This window comes from Schistocerca nitens, chromosome 6 (genome assembly GCF_023898315.1).
Source record: "Schistocerca nitens isolate TAMUIC-IGC-003100 chromosome 6, iqSchNite1.1, whole genome shotgun sequence".
NCBI classification, from domain to species: domain Eukaryota; kingdom Metazoa; phylum Arthropoda; class Insecta; order Orthoptera; family Acrididae; genus Schistocerca; species Schistocerca nitens.
The window spans coordinates 599,309,628-599,333,318 of record NC_064619.1 but is presented as its reverse complement, the minus strand read 5'-3'; positions in this window follow the sequence as shown (position 1 = coordinate 599,333,318).

The following is a 23,691-nucleotide window of genomic DNA, read 5'->3' as shown; positions in this document are numbered from 1 at the left end:
ACTCAATAGCCAATAAAGATAGAATCTCCAGATTACAAAAAGCATATAAGCTCACTTGGAATCACTATAATAAGACATTTACTTCTTCAATGCAAAACTAAGGCATTAGAACATAGTAGTCCTACCAGAAGCACTTTATGCTGCAGAAACTACAGTGACTCATGGTCTTACTAAGATCAGAGAGATTGAAAAGCAGGAAAGAAAAATTCTGAGGAAAATATATGGACCAGTGTTTCTGGAAGGAATTTGGATGAAGAGGCCAACTAGAGAGATTTACAAAGACATAGAAACAATATCAGACACCATTAGAAAGAGAAGGATGAAATTTTATGGACATATCAGCAGGATGAATAAAAGCAGGCTCACAAGACAAATCTTTGAAATAGTAAACAAGAGCAAAAACAAGACAAAGTGGATCACTGAAGCAGAAGAAGACATTAAAGAACTGGGGATCACAGAAGACAACATAAACAATAGAGAACAGTTTAGAAAGATCATAAAGAAACACACACTTAAACAAGAACATACGGAGAACAGAGCGGGGAAAAGATGGTCGGAAGAACGCAAGAGAGAACACAAGAAATCATGACTACCCAAGTTCAATCGCTCTCTCGAAAGGAATAGTGTGTACCAGCTGGTTGATGTGTGATGTGCTCAGAATCCAGCAGCGGGATGTTTTCTGATGAAAAAGGATGCACAAGGGAAATTTACCTAAACATGGGAACATTCGATAACATTAGAGGAAGAGGAAAGACTCTGAGGAATCATTGATGTGACATTGCCACAAGATGTATGGCGAAAGAAAGGAAGGTTATCTGCCACTAAACCACAACCACAATGACAGAAGTCCAGTTTAGTGACCCTTCTCCTTGTGAACCCCAGTTTCTCAAGAAATAACAATCTTTTTATTATCAATATAGGCACACCGTTCATTAAAATCAGTAAAATGCATCCGTTAGTTATTTGGCTATTCTTATATCTCGTTTTCATAAAACACTTGGCACTGCATCAAATATTATGTACCGTTTTGCCACTGGTGAAATCAAACACTGCACAGTATTGCTTGTACAAATAATCATCCTGCGTAATTCATAATTAGTAATTTAGTTGTATGTGCGGCAGTGTGAGCGATTATTGTGTGTAGTATGACTACAAGCTACTGTGTAGTCCAGAGCGACATAAGCAACATAGTTGGAAATTTTTAGCCAACTCTCCAGTGGTGTCGAAGTTTTTTGTAGTATTGATTTTAGTAGATGCACAAGAAACAATATTTTTTCGCGTACTTGAAATTTAATTATAGCACGGCGTCGGGTAATTTGATGCCCACGGTCAGATTTTCGCAAAGATCGATACTACTAAGTTATAAAATTCCGACTACCGCGTTATATGCCTCACCTCATCCAGTGGCATCACGTGTAGTAAGATGTTATCATTCAGACCTATAGTATTTAACGGCAAACATTTTGTGTTCAAACAATTAGTTTTCTAAGCGATTCCTTAAGTTCGTAGGTTACACAATAAATCAAACAAATCCAAAGGCTTTCAATTAAAACAAATGCCTAAGGATTACAACTACGAACAACTTAAATTGAAACGATCACGTAGATAATGTTGTGTGGGAGACAGAATACATAATAGATGCAATCAGTGTGCTAAAGAGACTGAGTACACCACGTTTGTCCGTCCTGTTCTGGATTTACTACTTACTTACTTACTTACTTATCGCGAATGGACCCAGAAGGATCACGTAAAGCTTTCTGACGTCGTTTCTTCCATACTTCTTTCATTCGTTCTCCATGTTTTCTTTTTCTTTCTTCTGTCCATTTTGTTCCTGGTCTCTTTAGTGCTTCCTTCTCCGACAATACATTCCACTTTTCCACCTTATTTCTAAAAGTTTTTCTATCTTTGACATCTTTAAGTTCAATATTTGCTTTTTGTAAATCTAATTTTACTTGGCTAATCCATGGTGTTGTTGATTTGGCTTTTTCTATGTAAGTGAGAATTCTGTTGGTGAGTCGTGTGGGGGGAAGTCTAGTGACATGTCCATAAAATTTTAATCTTCGCCTTCTTATGTCTGCTGCCAGGTTTGATATAGTTTCGGTGGTTCTTCTTGATTGTATCCGGTATCCTTCTTCTGTTAATTTTGGACCTAAAATCTTTCTCATAATTTTTCGTTCTTCTTTTAGTATTTTTTGTAAATCACATTTTGTGTGGAGTGTGAGCGTTTCACTAGCATATAGTGCTGCTGGCTTAATTACTGCGCAGTAGTGTCTGATTTTTGTGTTCGAGGAGATGCATTTTTTATTGTATATTTCATGTGTCATACCATATGCTCTCTTCATTTTCTGTTGTCTGATCTTCTGTGCAACTTTCTCTCCTCCGGTTGGCTCCAAAATTTCACCTAGGTATTTAAAATGTTTTACTCTATTTATTTTTCCATATTTTGTGTTCAAACTGTGTATATGGAATTTTGTACAGAAAAATTCTGGATTTATTTATTTATTTATTTTGACACATCAGTCTTCTGGCTGGTTTGATGCGGCCCGCCAGGAATTCCTCCCCTGTGCCAACCTCTTCATTTCAGGGTAGCACTTGCAACCTACGTCCTCAATTATTTGCTGTAAGTATCCCAGTCCCTATCTTCCTCTACAGTTTTTGCCCTGTACAGCTGTCTCTAGTATCATGGAAGTCATTCCCTGATGTAACACGAAACGAGCTGCCATCTGTTGAACTTCCTCCATTTTCTTCGACAACCCTATTTGGTAAGGATCCCACAATGCACATCAGCAGTCCATAAGAATTACATGATATGCTAAATGGAACGAACAATCTAGTGAGGACGGAATACGGTTTGAGAGTAAATCGAAGAAAGACGAAAGTAATGACAAGTACCAGAAATGAGGACAGCGAGAATAACATCAGCATTATGCTCGCAAAGTAGATGAAGTTAAGCTTATAAAACCACATTACAGAATTTCCTGATCGGTCACAAACCCACACCAGATTGGCTTAATAGGTATGAAACATATTTGAATGAATGACCTCTTAACAAACCGTACAGCTGAGTAGTATTACCATCTTAGAAGAGAACAATAAAAAGCTTTAGTAATATCCTTTGTGCAGCCTTCTCCTCCGTCAGAAGCATCAGACACTGAATGTGACTCCGACATTAGCTGATTTTCGATTCTTTATCAATGACAGCGTCGTAGACAGGATGCTGTTGGAGCTCTAACGATATGTGGGAACTGAGAGTGTGCTGGAGTCATGGCAAAACCTTAACTTCCAACACTTTTCACCTTATGATATTATTGTATCGAGTAAAAGTAGGGGTGTTTTTGCTACTAAATAATGCTTTTTTTTTTTTTTTTTGTTAGTAAGATTGTGTGGGTAATTCCAGCAACCCACAGAGCCGAAATAAAATTCTTTTTTGTGCGTTGATATTCATGTAGCTCGCTCTAGCTCCTTCGCCATTCGACAGGTGAACGCTGATGGCCTTATCCTCATGCAGTTGGAGACACCACTGCTAGTGTGTGGGACGCTGTTCATACACTGCTGGCCACCGTAAATGCAACACCAAGAAAGACAAGAGGTAGCACAACAAAATTTATTGTGCAGATAACATGTTGACCAAGTATCAAATGATTACGTTTACAGACGTCTGTGACATGTGGTACCTGCCAGAATCAGTAGCCAGAGTAGCCGCCATTGTTGGAGATCACCGCTGCCACACGTCTCGGCATTGAGTCAAAGAGACGTTGGATGTGTTCCTGGGGTACAGCAGCCCAAGCAGCTTCCACAGGTTGCCAAAGATCATCTGGTGTGGCAGCTGGGGATGTAATCAGGGTCACTCGTTGAGCAACCATGGACCACATGTTATCTATCGACGAAAGATCCGGAGAGCGAGCCGGCCAGGGAAGCAATTCAATCTGGTTATTGACGAAGAACCTTTGGACAATGCGTGCCACGTGTGGTCGCGCATTATTCTGTTGAAATATGGCTGTGGCCGAGCCCTGAATGTAAGGAAGGACAACTGGCTTCAGCACCTCGGATATGTAGCGCCGGCTATTTAAAGTACCGGCAATGCGTACTAGAGGCGTGCGAGAGTAATATCCAATACCGCCCCATACCATAATACCCAGTGCAAGACCAGTGTGGCGGTGCATAATGCAGCTGTCCAGTATCCTCTCTCCACGGTGTCTCCACACTCGAATCCGACCATCGTGGTGCTGCAGACAGAAGCGTGCCTCGTCAGTAAAGACAACGTTATTCCATTCTGCCGTCCACATCCGTCTGTCATCACACCATTGGCGACGGAGACGTCTGTGGTTCTGCGTCAATGGTAGACGAAGCAATGGACGTCTTGCGGACAGACCACTCTGCTGTAAACGGCGTCGAATGGTACGCGCAGACACTGGATGATACGTTACAGACGCAATGTGCTGTGCTATGGTTCGGGATGTCACTGAGCGATCCGTCACTGCCATGCGCACAATTTGCCTATCAGCACGTGCAGTGGTGCACCGAGGTGAATGCGATCGACCACGTCGGTCCGTCGCACCCTCCTGCATCCAACGGTCACATATCCGCATTACAGTTGTTTGGTTTCGCCCAACACGACTAGCGATTTCTCTGTATGATAATCCACAATCTCGGTAAGCCACTATCCTTCCTCTGTCGAACTCGGATACTTGATCAAAAGATGTTCGCTGTTGTCTACGAGGCATAACTGATCGTCTTGTGAAACAACCACAAGGTAAACACACGTGCCGAACGTACACTCGTCGAAATCGCCAAGCCTTAAATGGCGCTATGAGGTGGCGCCACAGGCGCGCGTGATGTGCGTCTGCGCTGAAATTCTAATCAGTTGCATATCTCATCGCTGCAAACCCATGGTGTAAATTTCACTTGATTCGGATGCTTCCTTCAGGGTGTTGCATTTACGGTGGCCAGCAGTGTATATCATTTGCTTTACGGCTACACTGCAGGCACAGACTTCTCGACGTAGCGATCACAGGCGGGGGAGAGGAATTTTCTGGCTCATAACTGGTCGGACACGTAGGTTGGTGAATCCTCCTCATTTATCAGGTTTCATAAGGATGATATTTCGGATAGTTACTTGGGGCGAATGAGGGTACTTCCCACAAGACTAACGCCAGAGATAATGAGCATGTCGCCGTAAACATGGTGACGACTACAGTGTTATCAGGTATGTGTAGCCCTTTTTTTCAGCAGTCATTGTGCGTGCGTTGTTCGCAGTTTGTATCACTTTAGCGGTACGTTAATTGGTCTTTGATTTGCGTGTGCCATACTCTGAGATTACACTTTTTATCATATAGACAGAGACAGGGTGTAAGAGCTGTCCTATCCTGTCCCTTCTCCTTGTCAGTGTTTTCCACATTTTTCTACCCCCTGCGATTCTGCGCAGAACCTGCTCATTCCTTACCTTATCAGTCCGCCTAATTATCAATATTCGCCTGTAGCACCACATCTCAAATGCTTCGATTCTCTTCTGTTCCGGTTTTCCCATAGTCCATGTTTCACAACCATACAATGCTGTTCTCCAGACGTACATCACAGAGATTTCTTCCTCAAATTAAGGCCTATGTTTGATACTAGTAGACTTCTATTGGCCGGGAATGCCCTTTTTTTGCCATAGCGAGTCTGCTTTTCATATCCTCCTTGCTCCGTCCGTCATCGGCTATTTTGCTGCCTAGGTAGCAGAATTCCTTAACTTCATCTACTTTGTGACCATAATCCTGATATTAAGTTTCTCACTGTCCTCATTTCTGGTACTTATCATTACTTACGTCTTTCTTCGCTTTGCTCTCAATCCGTATTCCGTCCTCACTGGATTGTTCGTTCCATTCAGTATGTCATGTAATTCCTCTGGACTACAGATGTGCATCATGGGATCCTTACCAGATAGGGTTGTCGAAGAACACAGGAAAGTTCAACAGAGGTCATCTCGTTTCGTGTTATCGTGAAATAGGGGAGAGACTGTCGCGGACATAATAAGTAGGGAAGGGTGACAATCATTGAAACAAAGGTGTTTCTCGTTGTGGTTGGATATTTTTCGAAATTTCAATCACCAACTTCTCCTCCAAATGCGAAAATATCGTTGATATTGAGAGGCACCCACATGCCTTGCTCATACTGTGGCATCAAGCAGTCAGGCCTGCAAGATGAGTGGTCTGCCAAGCGAGTGGATTCATTCTAATTTATCGAGTAACATGAACTCTCGGACTCACAATTAAGTTACAAATTATCCTCCTCTATGAATAATACGCAACGGAAACGCACATCTGACTATCAGTGATTTACAGAACTCTGACTGTTCACTACGCACTGGCAATACCACATTTTCTTTTTGTCTTTTATTTAACGGCTTTTATCAACACGTGGCCACTGCCCTGAATATGAATGGCGCACACATTATAAATTCGGGACATCATGACAACATACAATTCGAAGGAAAAGTCCACCAATCTTTTTCTTTTCACTATCTTATTTATTCCGATAAATTCTATAACCTAAACACACAAATTCTATAACCTACAACAATAACACATGAGAAATTCCGCCCAGTGGGCATGGCGATACATTTGTGAATCTCTATATAATGGTCTCGTAATTATTTAACGCTACAGTGCACTTTCTGGATAGGATGGTGGATCTTTTATTATACCTCACACTTCGACTCTCACAATCATCATCACGAAACTTTCCTGCAGACCGAGCGGTACCGAAGGAACAGGCATAACCCACTAATCTTTTGAAACTACCTTGCTACTCTCCCATGCAAACCACACATACCCAAATTACATGACATACACCACACTGCAGCATGGAATACAAAACACTAAATAGTCACAACACTATCACTTTCAGCTTTCCCACTTCAATAAGTATTTATCCCAGTTTCACACGACACTGCCCCACATTGTAATTTTACTTTCCTACTATGAACTCTGGATATATTTGCACGTCTTCCTGTGCAATGCAAGCCAAGTGGCGTTGCTGGATAGACGGCCAACTGACCTTGCTTCTCTCTCAGAGTTTGGATCTAGCGTCACACGGAATCATATCACGCAAAGTAATATTAAGAACATATTCATCACACACGCGAGTCCTCAACTGATACCATGGAGGAGTACTTCTCTTTATCCTTTGTCTCATACACAGATTGAGACTCACATAGTACTCACCACGTGGAAGTACTCATCTCTAATTTCAAGTCCTGCACACGCCATTCCTTAAATATTTCAAATTATGGTACACACGATATTTCTTAAATATTTCAACTTATTGTACACACGCTAGTAATTCAGCTTAACTTAAGCACACGGAAGTATTTCAACTTATTGCTACACGTGGTTTCACTGTGACCGTTGGTCACTTCCGAAGATTACTACAATCCCATTAATATTACCTGCCTGACATTTAATTCTCCCCACAAACGTTCCTGAAATAGAGAAAATTATTTCAAACTACTCTTAAATATTCCACATGCATACCATGTCTCCACTCTTTTGTCTTTACGGAGCACAACTAAAACAGGTCTTAACAGCACAAGATCCAGCGGCAGAGTGCTGAAACATGGCCGTTCTTTAGGTCCTCTCGCACCTCTGCTGAAGTGGGGGAGCACCTTGCTACCGTATTGGTCAGCCACATTTCAGGCGCTCAAAGCTCAGGTAAGTTTCATCTCTTTGGTGCCACCAAAGGTGGCCAAAGGATCGTCTCAAAGATGATCATATATTCACATTCACTATCTGCCGTTAGCAGACGACCATACATTCATTCATTTCACAGATCTCATCAAACTGGATGTAGGGATTTATTTTGTGGGAGTGCACATGTGATCAATTAAATAAATAAATTGTCATTCTTTCCCACACTGGTATCCGGCTTCGCTGTATTAATTGAAATTGAGTTATTTTACAAAAAAAATGTGTTGTTCTGACAAAAATAATGAAGTATGTCGTACCTATTTTCAATGTCGGGCGGTACTGTACCCTTTCAATATATGGAGAAATGATAGCCTTAATAAAATAAGAGAAATCAGCGTTCGCACGGAAAGATTTCAGTGTTGGTAGAGTGGAAGGGTAGAGAAATACTCTGAAGATGGCTCTCTCGTAGGCACTGAAGCATGGAATGCAGAGTAGTAGTTGTATACATAGATGTAGGAGCTGTGGCATGGAAAGTAAGATATACTACAGCAATTGGACGCCATACGGAGCAGCGTGGTTACTTAAGAACTGCCGTCGTCATAGACACGCAAAACAGGAATCAGTTGCAGGCAAGTCGCTGGTGGCACCACGTCTCAGCGGGTGTCTGTGTGTGTGCAGCAGGCAGCAGGCAGCGGCCGTGTGGCGGTGTCACGCAGTCTGACAAAGCGGAACAAGTGCGGACGGCTGCGGTGCTGGTGACAACTTCATTACGCGGGCAATTGTGGCTGCGCGCGTCACGGCCGAGGCATCAGCAGCGACGCCATTGTCCCGGCGCCGACGCCTCTTTCCCAGGAGGAGCGTGGGTGGAGGCGGGGGCGGGGGCGGACTGTCGCCGCCTGACAGCCGCCGCCTCCCTGATTAAGTCCGCCCCCCTGGTGCAGGCTGCACGCCGCCTTCTGCCTCCATAATGTAAATACGGCCAATCTAACAGCCAGTGTATTCCTGCCTTACTGAACGGGTCAAGGTACCTAGTGTTACTTTTCTTCTCAGGTCGGACAATGAGTAACTATGTCCTTAAACCAAGGTTTGCGTATACGATAAAAAGTTGGCAACACTATCATAGCCTAAGGGACGTAGATCAAATGCCATGCGTGCTGTTACAGCTGATAGCAGAAGGTCAGTTGAAGCAGTGCAGTGAGCGGCGAAGGCTTTGTTTGAATCACTTACAGTGTGTATTGTAAAAAAAAAAAGAATGGCTCTGAGCGCTATGGGACTTAGCATCTGTGGTCATCAGTCCCCTAGAACTTATAACTACTTAAACCTAACCAACCTAAGGACATCACACACATCCATGCCCTAGGCAGGATTCGAAACTGCGACCGTAGCGGTCACGCGATTCCAGACTGAAGCGCCTAGAACTGCACGGCTACAGGGCCGGCTGTGTACGGGATGCTGGTTCAGGTGCCCTAACACTATGTTTAGAAAACACAAAAATCGTATGTGGATCAAGAGTGAAGTGACACATGCGACTATGTGAAGCATGTGTTGATGCAGTATTGCCATATTAGGACATCCTGCAGTTGTTTTATCACTGCGGGCATGTGATATGATATGTAGCAGATGATGAGTAGTATATACTGGTGACAGCTCTGGCCAAGATAACGATCTCTTCACATCAGGCCTCACATTACACAGCTGATGTCAGGTTACACACTTCGGCTCCTTGGTGTCCCAGGGAACCCCCAGGTGTTAATCAGTGTTATGCAATGAAATCACCTGCCCCTTCCCTCCGTCCCTTCTGCCACTATCCTCCCAACCCCTCTGGGCCAGTGACTATCAAACATCTTTTCCTCCCATTGATCTTTTATAACTGGGGCACTTGGATGGGTGTAGTTCACGCAAGAGCTGGGCAGCATAGGGAGAGGTTGTAGGCAGTGTGTACTTGTTAATAAATAATTACATTGAGTCATATCACTTCAGTTCCGTTTTTTAGCAAAAATTTAATATTACATCCTTCGAGGCATCAGCAGAGACCACATCTTGGCAGACATGTAACTACTCACGTTTTTCCACGGGTTTATGTATATTTGCATGTCTTTCACATTTTCCCAAATTTATTTATTAACATCCATTTTCGTATATTTCCGGATTTTGCACAATTTTACAAGTTTTTCCACTTTCTGATATTTTATCCAACTACACAACATCAAATACGCTGTTCCCAATGACATGTCATGATGCCCTCAGGAATCACAATGTAGTATAAGCCTGAGTTAATCACCGCTATTGCAGTACTCCTCCCCAACTCCATCTTTTATAACTGGGACACTGCAGCTGTTCAGTATAGAGGGCAGGTGTAGGCTGTGTCTATTTGTGAATAATAAATTACGCTAAGTCATGTCACTCCAGATCTATTTGTTCACACTAATATTATGTGGTAGCAGCAGAGTTCACACCCCAATAGATGTGTACGTGCTCCCATTATTCCACAATTACATGTATTTATACAAATTTTTCACATGTTTCTTATATTTTCCCAACTTTATGTACTCTTTACCTGTTACCATATGTTTGTCGTTTTTTTCCGTACGTTTATGTATTTTCCACAATATTACTTAATTTCCACAGTTTTTACACACTGTACCCACTGACCCTGACGTCACAACATCGCATCATGATTTCTCCTGATGTCATGGCGTCATATCATGTCTTGTAGTGACGCCACATCAACACAGCATCATATCATGTCGATGTCATGAAGCTCTCAGCCAACTACAAAGCAGTATGGACCCACTTTATTCATCATTGTTAGGCACCCATTCCATTACTAGTGCTTATGACGTAATAGTGTGAGTGTTAAAAATGAACACATTGGTAGAAATTATGACATCATAGCAAATTCTATAAAAGCTATCGATTTCCAACCAAATATAATGTTTACTAAATACCATGTAGTGATGGGTCAACATCCATCTAAGCCACTGCCATATTACTAGAATGTGTGACATTCTAATACCTGCAGGTAAACCTAATGTTTGTGGGTAGCACAGCAATGGGAAATACACACCTAGAGTGAGAGTCCAACAGTAATTAAAGTTACCCCAGCGAGAATCATGTCACCTGCTGAGTAGAGCAACTCTGAGTTTCCGACATATGGGGTTATAGCTGTAAACACTAACAATTGGAGCAGGATCGCAGATACACTACCCCCCAACACTGCCACAAAATTTCGCTGTAAAAGATGAAATCATCTCGAGACTGATGGCTGAGAATGCTGCTATACCAGTTCCAGCTAAAGGATCCCCCATCCAGGGTGATAATGGCAAACAGATCCCAACAGATTGGAGGAAACATGAAAGACTGCTACACATACACATCTAGATTATGAGGATTTTACCCCCCTCCCCCCCCCCACCACGGCATTTACTAGATCATACCATTATGGTATGGAAATCCTCGAGCAGTCGCAGCTCTCAGAGAATCCCAGGTCAGGAACAAAAGAGCTGCACATGTCTGCCCAACAGTACGCCAGCCCATCTCTACAGGCATGGTAGAGAAATTTGCGCTACTCAAACAATATGTATCTGTAACTGGCTCCAACCTGATGAGCCTAATGGCTGGTACAAACAGCGGTCCGTCATTCAGGGAGGGAGCCCCCTGCAGCAGCCAACCATTTATAGCTCAGTGACGCCATTGCGGATAAATATTGCTAACAGCTGAAATGCCAAGCATTCCCAAACCCAGTTGCTCTGGACCAATCAGAAACATGCTCCCCTTCCTCCCACAAAGGCCATACCATTAAAATTAACATGGGCGGCCGCATTTTCACTCAGACTACGCTCCAAGATGGAATGACGACACGATATTATAATCACGATACCCAAAGCAAACAAACCCTGCGAATTTAGTAGTATAGATGACACTACAATAAGTCTTGTATATTAACTACAGGAAAATTCGAGTATGGCAGTCGCTATTAATGCAGTTCTGACTGATCCATGCCGTTCTAAATACACACGCTGATCAGCTAGCACATTCGCTATGAAAATTTATCCGTGCATTAATAATAACTGACATAGCATGTGCGGCTTTAATAGTGGAACGGAAAGCCATTACTACCAGCCTGCCATAACACAATATTTATGCAAGAAAACCCATCAATATCATTAGTTTGCGGTAATGATGTAAATACAAGCCTGGAAGAATACTGACTCTGGAGGAGATCCGCCCGTGTTCCCAGGCATAATATTACTGTGTGGCATATCACCGTTAGATTCATAAACAGATATGGAAACATTCTGCCTCACATTAATGAGCTTCAGTAATAACCACAGTGCAGCAAAAATAAACTATTGCTACATGCTTTTTCACATGTCATGGCCTTTCTCTCGTTAAACATTAAAAAATATAATCTTAGATATCTTCGAATAAACCGACTATCCAAAGACTTTGCAACCTACCACCAACGTGATTAAAACTGTGAACAACAAATGTACAATGACTGTTGTAACAAAATTTCTGCACATACCTGATAACAGTACAATCGTCATCATGTTTGTGACGAGATGCTGTGCATAGCTTCCACCCCAGGGCCACGACTCCTGCAGAAGCCAGACTTATAAGACAACGACGCTCATCCTCTCTCCCTCTACTCTCTTGGGAAGAACCGTCTCATTGGCTCCAAGTAACCACAGGAAAAATCATTCTCCACAAAGCTGATAAACCGACCTGAGCGTCTGTATAGCAATTGGCCAGAAAATTCCTTCCCACTCTTTCCATGATTGCAACATCCAGAAAACTGTGTCTGCAATGCAGCCACAAAGAAATGATGTATCTCCAGTCGTAGGCGGCTGTTGGTAAGACTACCAGGACGCACTTGAAAGGCAAAGCACCTAGAGGATGCTATATGAACATACACGCAGGAAATTTACTTTCATTTCAAATCTGTGAGTTGCTGGATTTACCCATACAGCCTTATTAACAAAAATGCATTACTTAGTAGCAAAAACACCCCTACTTGTACTCGATACATTAATATCATAAAGTGTCGGATGTAAATATTGTACTACGAATCTAACTCTTCCAGTTCCTATATATCGTTGGATGTCAGAAAACATCCTGTATGTGACCTATCATCGATGACGAATCACAGTTCAGCTAACATCGGAGTCACCTTCAGTGCTCGATGCTTCTGAGAGAGGAGAAGGCGGTAGAAAGGATATTACTTAAATCTTTTATTGTTCTCTTCTAAGACGGTGATAGCAACTGGTGGTACAATTTTTTTTAGGGATTATTCGCTTAAGATAGGGTGCTCGATAATGATATTTCACACCTATTAACCCAATCTGGTATGGGTCTGAGAGTGATGTGCAAATCACGCCATGTGGTTTGATAAGCATGCGAGCCACAATTCGCAACAGGGAATCTTTTGCCGCAGTGATATACATCTTAATAACTAAAGACTTTTCCTCAAGAAACCAATAACGTAATGGACTTGGTAAAATAACCTTCAAACAACATGCTATTATTTCGTGAATTCTAGTCGGACTATGCTCTTTTTACGAAAAACACTAATGAGAAATGACGTTTGTAACCGGCGTACGGTTTGCGTAAGAGACGAGAAATTAGGTGTCATTAGATGTGCTCCTCTGTGTACAAGATTCAGTAGTTAGTGTGTGTCTTGGGAAGACAGATGTCAAATTCACGTGATCCTGTTATAAGCATAGAGTTCGGATAAGCATTTAAAAAACAAAATAAATCTATGTGTAATATTTGTTCAGAATCATACTCATCTAAGCACTGGACTGTAGATAAAATAGACTTCTATGGAAGTAATTCTCAAATAGTTACAGCCCACATTCATTAATCACACCTAGTAAGTGTCTCAGACTGTTGATAGAATGTTTAATTTGGATGTAACACAATACAAAAGTGATATAGATGTTATGTATGTGACAGTTGTAGATTCGAAGACCAATCGTAGATATTTATGTACAACACAATACTGACATTAGCATTAACTGATGGAACCCTAAAACACCTGTAAAGCATGTTTACCACTCTTGCTTCTATAGGAAGTAACAAGGCGGATGAAATGAATTCAATGATTCCGTGGAGTAACTTCGAATTTTACCATTACGTCAACTACCAATTTCTGCCAATGTCACAGTTTGTTTGTGTAATCGATTTCCATCTTAAAGCTATAGGAATACAGGGTACAGTCTTATAAATCGTTATAGATTTGAGTAGAGTATTGAGGTATTACATCTTGCCGTTACCAATAATCCATTAAAACTACAGTCTTCCACAACATGTAACATTCGAGTTAAAAAATAAGTTACTTGCCAATTCTATTTTTAGCAGTAAAAAGACGTCATAGAAACAAGATCTAATCTAATATTATTTCACCAGTAGGTAACTTAGACAACGACTTTGCGGCTACATACTACACGAAAACTTTAAGAGATAATGATATAAGTCTGCTTGAAACTCAGTTTCTCGTTCATCTATCAGGAAGACGTAATTTGCGCCATATTGTTACCAGCAAGACAACAAGGACTCAGTTTTACATTATAACAATTACTGTCACTAGATTTTTTTTCATGTTGTTAACACACTGAAAAGCACCTCTGGGGATGGTTGCGCATTTGATAGCCATAGTAACCACGGATAACAAATATGTTTCCAACGCCCCTAACTTGGCTGACAAAACGAATATATCAATAGAAAGCCACATCCCTACGCCATCAGCAAATCATTACAGGTCCTTATTGTCCTTTTTTAAGTAGAGTATCGAAATACGGTATTGCATCTTTCCATTACCGAACACCCCATTAATACTACAGTCTTGCACAGCATGTACGTATTCACCTAAAACGTATGACACTTCTGTATTAGAATTTCAGGAGCCATAACCAGAAAAGGCGCCATGATCAACACCATCCGAGCTATTGTTACTACCCAACAGCAAAACTACACAATATTCTTGCGGTTACATAGGCGATACATAATGGTCCAAGTATGCCCAACACGTATGCCTCCTTTGCAGATCAAGAATGTGTTTCTATATTTTTGTCAGCAAGACAGTCAGACCCTCTAGAAATGCATTCTAATATTTACTGTCACTATCGAAACAATCCTTGGGAACGCACGTATCCGATATCGGTTTCCTTGCGACGAATAGATAGCCATCCAACCTATACAGTCCACGGTAGAACTAGAGCACTGCTGTTTGGTAGTTCATGTGGCTGGTTTCCAGGTTAAATAATTAAAGCTGTAGATATATGGAGCACAGATGGCTCTCAGCCAGCAGCTGCGAAGCTCGTTTTAAGAACAGAAATAGTCAGTCGTCAGCTGCACAAATTTTTATTAAATTAACTTCTTCACTAGTTTCGGAAAATTGATGTGCCATCCTCACAAGATAATATATTTAAGCTTACACCGGAAAGCAAGCGTTAAGCAAACTCTGGACGATAGAGTCCTACAAAAATGGGTAAAAAACAAGAATTCAACTAACAACGGATTAATAACAATGGGTCTACAATACAAAACTGTTTATAAAAGTACCTTCGTTAAAATTTTTACATTCTACTGTCAAGCAGTTAACAAGTAACGTAAAAAATTCGAAGACAAGGTGACCAAAAGAACTTCGCATCATAAGGAAAATATTAATAAAGCACGAGAAATACGATGTTTAGCACCAACATACTGACAGTCTTACTATCAAAGACTTCTCTAATATAACAAGTGTGACCGGGGGATTGATCTGAGATGTACCCTTTACACTGTGGCTCCTGCAAGATGCAGTTTCCACCCCCACACTACTACAGAAGCCAGACAGACGCCCCTAACGTTCTAAAGAGAAATGCCCGAAAAACTTTGAGCAATAAATATTTTCTGGAGTCGTCCGCTGTAAGGAAATGACACAAAAATTCACAAAATTTCTTATGTAACTAGTGGGATACTTGGGTATTGGAGTAATGCTAGTTAGTGTAAGAAAAACATGAAACTATCGAAAATTATTATTTATTTTGCAAAAATTCTGAGAAAATCACAATGGCACTTTTAATTATGAACCGATCACAATATTACCGGGTTCTTTTCGGAATGTGAAGTTACCTCTTAAGGACAGGAGTCGATAATGAAATTTCTGTACAAAGATTGTTATTGACTTGACAGAATGGCTGAGAGCCACGCCTACTCAACTTGAATAATTATCCGTTAGAATTTCACATGTGACATGCAGTGATGTGTACTGTTGTGGAGGAAATATGGGGCTCACAAGAGATGTAGCGCACAATACCATAAGCTGCGATGACTGCTGTCTTCACCACTCGCTGCTGACAAATAAGATAACTGTTGTTTTATCTGGATTGATCTTCGCCAATCAAATTCTCCCTACGCCTTAATGAAGTCACGGACTCCTATTCACCCCTAGTCTATCTATTGGCATGGTACACCAGTCAGATAACCAGTCCACCACGATGCCACTCTAAATTCGCTCACAGGCGTTTAACTATAACTCTGTTCGTTCACACCGCACAATAAGTGTGTCGGCCAACACAGTGAACAACACTTAATTTCAAGGACTCGCACTTCGATTCGCTCTCGACAGAGGGGCTCTCCCAGTGAAGTACTGAGGAGAGACTTGTTCCTCGCTCTTTGAGTACACGTACGAGCGCGTATGCACTCGTTACGTGTTCTCGTCCCAAGAGCGACAACGGAACAGCACCTCTCCACGCCAGACATGAAGGGATCTTTCGGTCTCTTCCATTACTCCTTCAGCTCAAGGCGTCAGAAATATCGTCTGCCAATCAGCATTGCTCTTCTAAAACGGGAGAATGACGTTTCGTTTAAGGCGACCAATCTGGAAATCTGTAGTATCGGCGTTTGATGTTTGCTGTTTTCCTGTGAAAATCTCTGAAACTGCGTGCTATGGCTAAAGAATGTGTAGGCTGGCCACTCCCACACAATGTACCGGAATTTGCTTTTAAGCCGAACACGGGGTCGTCCTTTCACTCGGGCAAACGCTGTCTGCTCTACGGGCGGACACCAGCCGGTGTAGATGTGTTGTAACCAGCCTCCTGGCGTCTGGTTGCTTCTCTCGAACGAAAAGCTCCTGTGTCCGTCGTGTCTGGAATATATGTGTGTACGCCAGCCTCGAATATTTCAACCACAGTGCGCAGTTGCGATTTATTAGTTATTTGCATATCGTTAACATGAATTCATACAACATTGACTTTATCTTATCGAGTTTGGGTTCGAATGAAGCGTCTTGATGTGCGGAATATGATTGTGAGGGTTGAATATGTAAGCAATGAAGGTCAGGAGACCACAATGTCTTACATACCTCCCTCCTTCTGACAAAATTTTTTCTGGGGTTTGTCAATGCCGAGGAAACCATTGACGAAGTCAGCCAAAAATTGCTCTTGTAGATTTTCCAATAAACTTTTCTCAGTCATTCTTATCAATTTTTTTTCTAATGATTTCTTTATAGCTATTGTTTCCATTTTTTTAATTCTACAATTTATTTTTTGTTGTTAGGCAAATATAGACTTTATAAAGGTGGTTATTCTTTGTCGTTGCCAGTATGTGTCTCTGTTTTTCTTTTTCATTTCCATTTTTGGTTCAAATGGCTCTGAGCACTATGGGACTTAACTTCTAAGGACATCAGTCCCCTAGAACTTAGAACTACTTAAACCTAACTAACCTAAGGACATCACACACATCCATGCACGAGGCAGGATTCGAACCTGCGAGCGTAGTGGTCACGCGGTTCCGGACTGAAGCGCCTAGAACCGCTCGTCCACTCCAGCCGGCCCTATTTTTACAATATTGATTTTTCTAAACTCGTAAGTGGACAGTGTATTATGTCTTGGTGTGGTTATCTCTTTTCTTCATTAAGGCTTTGCGTAAAAGTTCGCAAAAGCTCTTTTGTGTGGCTTTGTTTTATTTATTTAGGCATTATTTGTATCACTGTTTTAAGAGTGAAGAAGTGTTTCCTCTTAATTCTATCCTCGGTATTAATATTATTATCACAAAAAGGTGTTTTTGAATGTTACTTAAAGAAGAAAAATCCTGCGTAAGTCCTTCTCTAATTTTACATATAAAAGAAACAAATAGACTTTCCATGAGTTTGTGAGATTATATTACAATACTAACTAAGTTTCTTTACATAATATTTTAAGGTCTCTATCACATTATTGGCTTTACATATATGATAAAATAATTACTTTTACAAAAAAGGAAAAAATACTTTTACAAATACATCATTTTCTTAACTCTACATTTGTATTTTATTAGTTTTTTTGTGCTGCGTCTGTTTCTGTGCTCGATGGTCCCCACTGAAATATTGGACGGCATCGACTCATTTGTATGGGTGTCACAAATCATGAGAGAAGCACCCAGCATGCAATGCCAGGTCTTACTTGTTGACATTGTCATCATGGAGTGGTACTTTTAACCGATGATGAGCTGGCCGGGGTGGCCAAGCGGTTCTAGGCACTATAGTCTGGAACCGCGCCACTGCTAAGGTCGCAGGTTCGAATCCTGCCTCAGGCATCGACGTGTGTGATGTCCTTAGCTGAGTTAGGTTTAAGTAGTTCTAAGTTCTAGGGGACTGATGACCTCATAAGTTAAGTCCCATAGTGCTCAGAGCCATTTGATGATGATGACTGTGGTTTACTGCATAAACAGTGATGTCTTGGTACTCCTTTGCTGTCACACCTGGGACAGTATGGCAGTTCGATGATTGTAGTTGACTACCGACGATCGTCACCCAATATATTGTGCTGTGACGTCTTGGTACTTCACACCTGGTTCGGTATGGCAATTTGATGATGTAGTAGGGAGAATACTGTTCATTTTGCTGTATCTATTTCTAGATAATGTTGGTTGGTACTACTTAATATTCCGTTTGTCGTTCGCTTGTATTTGTTTGACGATTCAAGGTTTATTTTTGGAGAGGTGGTTGTAGTAGTTGCCATGCCTCAAAGTTCATGGAAAGACGTTTGTAGCAATTTACATTGTACGATAGGAGAGAAACGTACCTTGCTCTCTTCTGCCCTTCTTCATCTTGCATCTTCTTTCCTTCTTTTCTTTCTTGCATTCTTCTGTTCTTCTTGGGCTAGGAATATGTGAATTTTTGTGTAGGATTGATATAGGATTTGTAGGATCTGACTGCCTTTCCAAATGTTACTTGATGAGTTTGTAGATCTTAGTAAGTTTTTGTACCTTCAATGCTGTCTCATCGTATTATGATTCTCCCTATGGTCTTCCGTTGTGTAGCAGTGTCGTGAAATATGAAATCGTCCATGCTGCGTGTTGTCCTCCTGAAGTCCAACCTGGCTGCAACCTGCATTTCCAGTGTGGCGTTGGTTTTCATGTTGTTTTTATTGCCATAAGTGCTTTCTCAACATGTCTGTACCCTCTCTGTCGATATCTCGAAGCATCTGATGTTAAGGGAGCTGGTGATTGGTGTTGGTGGCGATGTCCCTCTGACGCATAGAAATATTTACCATTTTTGTTTTACATATATTTGTTATTTACAAAAAAACTCTGATTTTATATAATGCATAAATTCTCTGATAGTGGCAAAAAATATTGTATATACATGATTTCTTTTCTTTATTCTAATTATGTCTTACCACTTCTTCATTCTTTTAATTGTTGTGTACTGTTTATTTTTTGTGTGCATGTTGTAGTGTACTTGATACTACAAGAGATTGTTGGTGTGTATTGTGTCTCTTTTTCTTTTAATTAATGTGTTATTTTGTTGATATATTAATTTCACAAAAAATGGTTCAAATGGCCTTGAGCACTATGGGACTCAACTGCTGTGGTCATAAGTCCCCTAGAACTTAGAACTACTTGAACGTAACTAACCTAAGGACAGCACACAACACCCAGCCATCACGAGGCAGAGAAAATTCCTGAACCCGCCGGGAATCGAACCCGGGAACCCGGGCGTAGGAAGCGAGAACGCTACCGCACGACCACGAGATGCGGGCTATTAATTTCACTTTTATTTAGTGGTTAGTATAAGATAGGGTGGACGTCAGTTTGTTTAACCTCTTCTGCATTTTTTAGTTCAATCTTTATGTTTTGCAGTAGTCGGTGGCCTAACTTCTACATCTGGTTTCTCTTTGGTGTGTTGTTCTTGTCTTTGTGGACCATAATGTTCTCGGTAATTGTTCGCGCCCTGGTCTCGCCAGTTGCTGTTTCTAACACCGTGACCTCTTTTAAAGTACCCTTGACCGTTGGCATTTTGATTCCTAAACCCATATCCGCCACAGTATGAGTGTCCATTACCGTTCCTATTTCGGTACCAATTATTCTGGTTATCGTTTCTATGCCAATTGTCTCCATTGTGCCACTGTCCTTGTCTGTTAAATTGCCTGAAATTATTGGTGTTAGGATTACGATTATTATTATTGGTATATTCGATCCTAGTCCTCTCCTTTTGCTGTTCCCTTTCCTTTCTTTTTTCTTTCATCTCGTCTTCTTTAAACATAAATTCAAGTTCCCTTAGAGCCTCTGTGAATTCTTCGATATTTTCGTTTTTTCCTACTGTCGCCTGTTGATACTTCACCGGTAATTTCATTCTACATAGACGTATCAGCTCTCCGTTGCGGTATGGTTTGTCCAGGCATTGATTCTTTTTGTCCATTGTATCAAAGAATCTTACCACGCTTTTCTCTCCTGAGTTTTCATATGGTGTCATCTGAAGTAACTCGTATTTAAGTTTGTTTTGTGCCTCCTTAGACCAATATCTTTCGAGAAATGCTGTTCTGAACTGTAGGTAAGACGTACAGGTAGCCGAGATCTTTTGCATCACCTCTGCTACTGTCCCTGACATGTGTGGACAAACGAAGTCAAGTTTGTGAGCTACGCTCCAGTGGTTTGGTAAGCCTACTTGAAACTGATCGATGAATGTGCGTGCATGCAAGCTACCGCCTTCTTCCTTGAAATGTTGAAATTTTCTAACTGTAAGGAAGAGGTCTGTATCATATCTATTCATAAATCCGGTTTGTGGCTGATTCATGGACCCAAATAATCTGCCACTGCTTGTGTCGTCGTGGTTATTCTCTGGTAATCTACTACCTGTCTGCCTAGTCTCAATTTCCTGACTCATATTCGCATCATATCGTATCATTGATGACCAAAAGTGTTGTTCGTGTGTTTCTACTCTCGTCGTTCGTGGTATAATACCTGTGCTGCTATTATGTTGTGTCACTGGATTTACTGCTTCAGTTGCCTGATTGGTATAGGCTGAATGTGTGTGTGTTTCCGTTTATCTAGATACTGTGCCTGGTCCTGTGGCATGTCATGTATTACTTCATTGGGGTTTTCTGTTCCGATTTCTGCGCGAGTGTTACGTCTAGCCTTGGTTCTACTTGAACTTTCTTAGACGTGCGTTTTCGTGTACTTAATTAATGCTTAACGTGTCAGTTGTTTCGCTACAGGTGTAATCGGTCTCGATCTTTTCTTCGATAGTTTGTATCAACTCTGTTCGAAGCTTTTCAAACTGATCTTGTTTTTAAGTTCTATTTTATTGATCCGCTGATCATATTTTTTCAGTGCAACCTTGCTTTGAATTGCTTGTTCTTCCGAAATTTGTTTTGCTGTTCGAGTGGCTTTTTTCGTAAAACGTTCCACCTTTTTGTCAACGTTTACGATGTCCAATTGGACCTTGTCCACGTCAGTGCGTAATTGCTGTTGACCTTGTGTTAGTAACTGAATTCTTTCTCTAGATTCTATCGCGTCTTTGTTTATCTGAGTGATCTGACTATCAATTCTGGCGATCACTTCTTCCATCTGGATGTTAAACTGTTGGATCTGTGTCTTAATCTCTTGTCTCAAGTTCTGATTATCCTGTTGGATCTCTGTCTTAATAGCCTGATTATTCTGTTTCAATTCCTGATACTGTTTTGTCATCTGTGTATTCTGTTTCGTTATCTGTGTAATAATATCCTGCTTCTGTTTCGTCATACTAGCGTTCATGTTTTGTAACATCTCCATGATTGCGTCCTGTCCTGTAACACTACCTGCTGCTGACCTATGTATTCTCGATCTATTGCTTTCTACTCTGTCAGTTACGTCGGTTACTGGGCTATGCTGTGGCGTTTCTCAGTTTGATAACTGCAATAACCCGTGCTGTCTGTGTTGAGGACTAGTTGCGTTTGTCATTGAACCATTACGTGGCGCAAACAACTCTGCATTCTGCCCTCTCTGTTGTGTATGTCTTGTGTTTGCAGGTACAGTTGCGTCTCTTACGGAACCTTTTCGTGGCGCTCGTAACTCCGCAAAATTCTGTGTTTGCTGTTGGGGCATATTTAGAATGTGTACGATAGGTTGGACGTATTCTAAATGTTCCCTCTCTTCCTCACTGTCTACTTCTCTATGAGCGTTGGCTAACTGCCGGTTCATTGACTGTATTCTGTCCCTGAATATGCGGCAAACAAACGCGTTTCCTGTGCTCGTTGCTCTTCTAATCTTTGCCATTTCCTACGTGGGCTGTCTATTTCTGGCTCAGAATGTGCCCTACCTGGGATTTAATATTCTGGAAATTCGATGTTCTCGTCCCCTCGATTCCGAACTGTCTGATATGTCTCAATTTCATCCCAGTCTAACTGAGCCCGCTGATTCTGCAGCTCCCCGACTGTCCTATTCTCTGATTCACCTTCTGTCCTATTTTCAGGTTCACCTTCTGTCCTATTCTCAATAAGCTCGTTTACTTGCTGTCTATCTGGTTGATTCTCACCCATCTTGTCTACTTGCTGTCTCTCACGTAACCTTTTGGCTTGTGCTCTCGTTAACATGGAAATTCTGTCAACAAACCACAACCCTATCTACAAAACTATACGACCACTTACCAGTTGGTTGAACCAACAACAACAACAACGTCGTCGTGATTTATCGGCTAATGTTCTGTCTGCTCTGCTACAGTCTCCAATCTCTACCTGTGCCCTTACAAAGGGAGAAAAATGTTATTTCTTAATTCTAACTTATATGATGCTGCGTCACACTGCAGCTCTGCGTCGCTCTGCGTCTGTGTCTTTAACCTGAAAATCCTATGCCCTAACAGCAACACAAAAAATGTAAAAAATGCTGAATTTTCCAACACAATAACACACGCCCTTTTCCCTAAAATTCTGCTTTCTTCACTACCTGTATCTATACTGATCCCGATCTTTGCAAATATTTAATACATGAAAGAAAGTTCTTCAAAGTGCTACTGCTGCACCTAACTATCCTGACACTTTCCTATCCTGGTAGCTTACCTGTTTTACCTATCCTGGCAGGGTCGCCATTTTCTGTGAGTGGGGGATTGATCTGAGATATACCTTTTACCCTGTGGCTCCTGCAAGATGCAATTTCCACCCCCACACTACTACAGAAGTCAGACAGACGCCCCTAACGTTCTAAAGAGAAATGCCTAAAAAACTATGAGCAATAAATATTTTCTGGAGTCGTCCGCTGTAAGGAAATGACACAAAAATTCACAAAATTTCTTATGTAACTAGTGGGATACTTGGGTATTGAAGTAGTGCTAGTTAGTGTAAGAAAAACATGAACTAACGAAAATTATTTTTTTGCAAAAATTCTGAGAAAATCACAATGGCACTTTCAATTATGAACTGAACTCATTATTTCCGGGTTCTTTTCGGAATGTGAAGTTACCTCTTAAGGATAGGATTCGCTAATAAGATTTCTGTACAAAGTTTAAGATCGTTATTGACTTGGCAAAATTGCTAATTATCCGTTAGAATGTCGCTAGGTATGGTCGAGGCTGTCACATGTGACATGCAGTGAAGTGTACTGTTTTGGAGGAAATATGGGACTCGCAAGAGATGTAGCGCACAATACCATAAGCTGCGATGACTGCTGTCTGCGCCACTCACTGCTGACAAATAAGATGACTGTCGTTCTATCTGGATTGACCTTCGCCAATCAAACTCTCCCAACGCCTTGATAAGTCAAGGACTCTTATTCGCCCCTAGTGTAACAATTGGCATGGTACATC